Source organism: Orycteropus afer, unplaced genomic scaffold (genome assembly GCF_000298275.1).
Source record: "Orycteropus afer afer isolate SDZICR_OR568_19922 unplaced genomic scaffold, OryAfe1.0 scaffold00088, whole genome shotgun sequence".
NCBI classification, from domain to species: domain Eukaryota; kingdom Metazoa; phylum Chordata; class Mammalia; order Tubulidentata; family Orycteropodidae; genus Orycteropus; species Orycteropus afer.
Window position 1 is genome coordinate 7,802,299 of NW_006921675.1, and position 2,602 is coordinate 7,804,900.

Here is a 2,602-nt window from a genome sequence, read left to right on the forward strand (position 1 = left end):
TAGTGGGTTTGAACCACGAACCTTTTGATTAACAGTCAAATGCTTTAACCACTGTGCCACCAGAGCTCCTTTAATAATATTAGTTAATGGTTAATGTTTATTGAACTCTTTCTTTGCACCAGACAGTGATGTACATTATCTCATTTAACTCCCAAGATAAGACTGAGATAGATAGTGTATTTGTTTCCAAGAGCTACTGCAACAAAGTACCACAAAGTGGATTGTTTATTAAAAAACAGAAATGTATTGTCTCTTGGTTCTGGAGGCTAGTATGTAGTCCAAATTCAGGATGTCAGCAAGACTATGTTCTCTCTGAAGGCTCTAGAGGAAGATCCTTTCTTTTCTTTCTCGGCTTCTGGTAGCTCCCGGCACTTGTTGGCTCACAGATGCAGCATAACGCCATAGTCCATAACCTAGCCATTAATGATATTGCCCTTTGTAATGAATGTTGTAGAGAAGGAATGAAAATGTGAGGGAACTGAATTGGTACCTTTGGCTCCCCAAACTAGGAACAGGTTACTTAACACTTTACCCCTTCCCTAATTATAACATCACTGATCTTTGACCTTCCACAGTGTACCTCATGGCTTGCTATTGTTGTTGTTGTTGTTATGTGCCATCAAGTCAGACCCGACTCATAGCTATCCCTCCTTGGGTTTCCGAGGCAGTATCACTACGGAAGTAGATTGCCCAACCTTCCTTCTGAGGAGTAGCTGGTGGGTTTGAACTGCCAGCCTTTTGGTTAGTAATCAAGTGCCTTAGGCACTCCGTTACCAGAGCTCTTGGCTTATGCTTAGTCAGAGGTAAATAACCTCCAAATACCATTGACGTCTTAAGAGAGAATTGAATAGGTCTAGGATGACCTTTAAATCAACACTTGTTGAAATGGAATCTGAATTCATTCTCATTTTGAACTATACCAAGATTAATTTCACACCTGACATCTTCAGTTTAGTCAGTCCTAAATTGTGCTGTTAGAGAATTGACATCCTTTTTTAGGGAAGAAGTCCTAAAATGGATTCACACTGCTTCTGTATGACAGTGTTAACTTTTCTGTCTTCTAATTAACTAATGTAAAAGTGAAACTTTTGTTGATGATAATGAGATTTAAGGTCCTCCATGGTTCAGTATGAAATTCCAGGTAACAAGAAATAGTATTGAGTATGAGTACAGGTGTTTCTTTAAAGCAGTGATGGAGTTCTAGAAATCTTTGTCTTCCTTGAATACTAGTATTAAATTTCCAGCTTTACTGAAATAAAATGTAATTATGTGTTAGGTGGGCTAGAAATTGTTTTGCTCTCATAATGTGAATTTTTAAATAACAGTATAGTCTTGGTCCTAATTACTAGATAATTACATCAGTTTGTCCATTGTAAATACTGTATTTATTGAGGGTCAGTTTTCCATAATCAAAAAATTGTACACTAGCTTCTGTACCTTGCTATATTTTCCTCTCATACATTCTTTATCATTTGACTGAGGCAAATTGGGGAAAGAAGATAGATGATAAGGGATTTTGTAGAGTAGCAGTTTAGCACAGTGCTTAAGAATTTGGACTGGGGACTTCTGGTAAGATGGAGGAATAGGCAGACAAGTGACACAGACCCTCTTCAACAAAGAAAAGAAAAACCAATTGACAGAGATACAGAAAATAATCCTGGAGCCCTGAGCTTTGAAAGCAACTATACAGAAGTGGATTAGGCACCAACTAGTGGGAAAACCTGCATGAAAACAGTGAGTACAGAGATAGTCATTGCTGGGGACTGTCAGCTACTCTGATGGTACCAACAGCCTGAATATTTCCAAGTGGTATTGAGACCTGAGAATTGACCTAAGATCAGCCCTGGTCACCAAGGGCTGCAGGGATGACTGCAGTGGTGGTCTATGACTAGGAAGGGAAACAGCAAGGAGGGAGACAACCTGAGCTATTGACTTTCTGCTGTCTGGAGGGTGCAGCCATTATGGATATTTAAAGTAACCCAGGGCACAGCCATTTTGAATGTTTACAAGTGGCAGCCATTTTGAATATTTAAAGTGACCAAGGGCATAACCATTTTGAATGTTTATAAGCGGTGGCCATTTTGGATACTTAAAGTGACTGAGGGTGCAGTCATTTTGAATCTTTACAAGTGACAACCATTTTGGATTTTAAAGTGATGGCATTCCCATTCGGATTCCAGGGACCTAAGAATAGGCTCTGTTTGCCAAGGTTGGCAGGGACATACATGAGGCTGACAACAGGAAAGGAGACAGGTGGTGAGTGTATAAGTACTGTCAGCTAGTGCATTGAGGAGCACAGCACAGTACCCTGCTTGTGTAAATAACATACAAACAACAAAGAACATGAAAATTGTGGGCAAGTCACTCCAACATACAATCACCAATTAAGCATAAACACAAAAACATCACAATGCCTCGGAGACAACAGAGCATCACAGTCCACACAGAGAAGCAAGATAAAGCAGGAGAAACAAGGGACCAGGATACAGACCCAAAATATATCCCTGAGAAAGAGGTAGCATTGGAACTCCCTGATAAGAAATTCAGAAGAATTATGTTTAGGTATCTTCAAAGGATTGAGAGACAGAGCAAGGAAAACAGA

The 2,602-nt window shown here is 39.7% G+C and overlaps 1 protein-coding gene across 1 annotated transcript in view; it reads left to right on the forward strand.

Moving 5' to 3' along the window:
- Nucleotides 1–2,602, forward strand: part of SLC39A9 (solute carrier family 39 member 9) — a 75,398-nt gene that overhangs the window by 10,286 nt on the left and 62,510 nt on the right. The gene's annotated exons all lie outside the window — the stretch shown is intronic.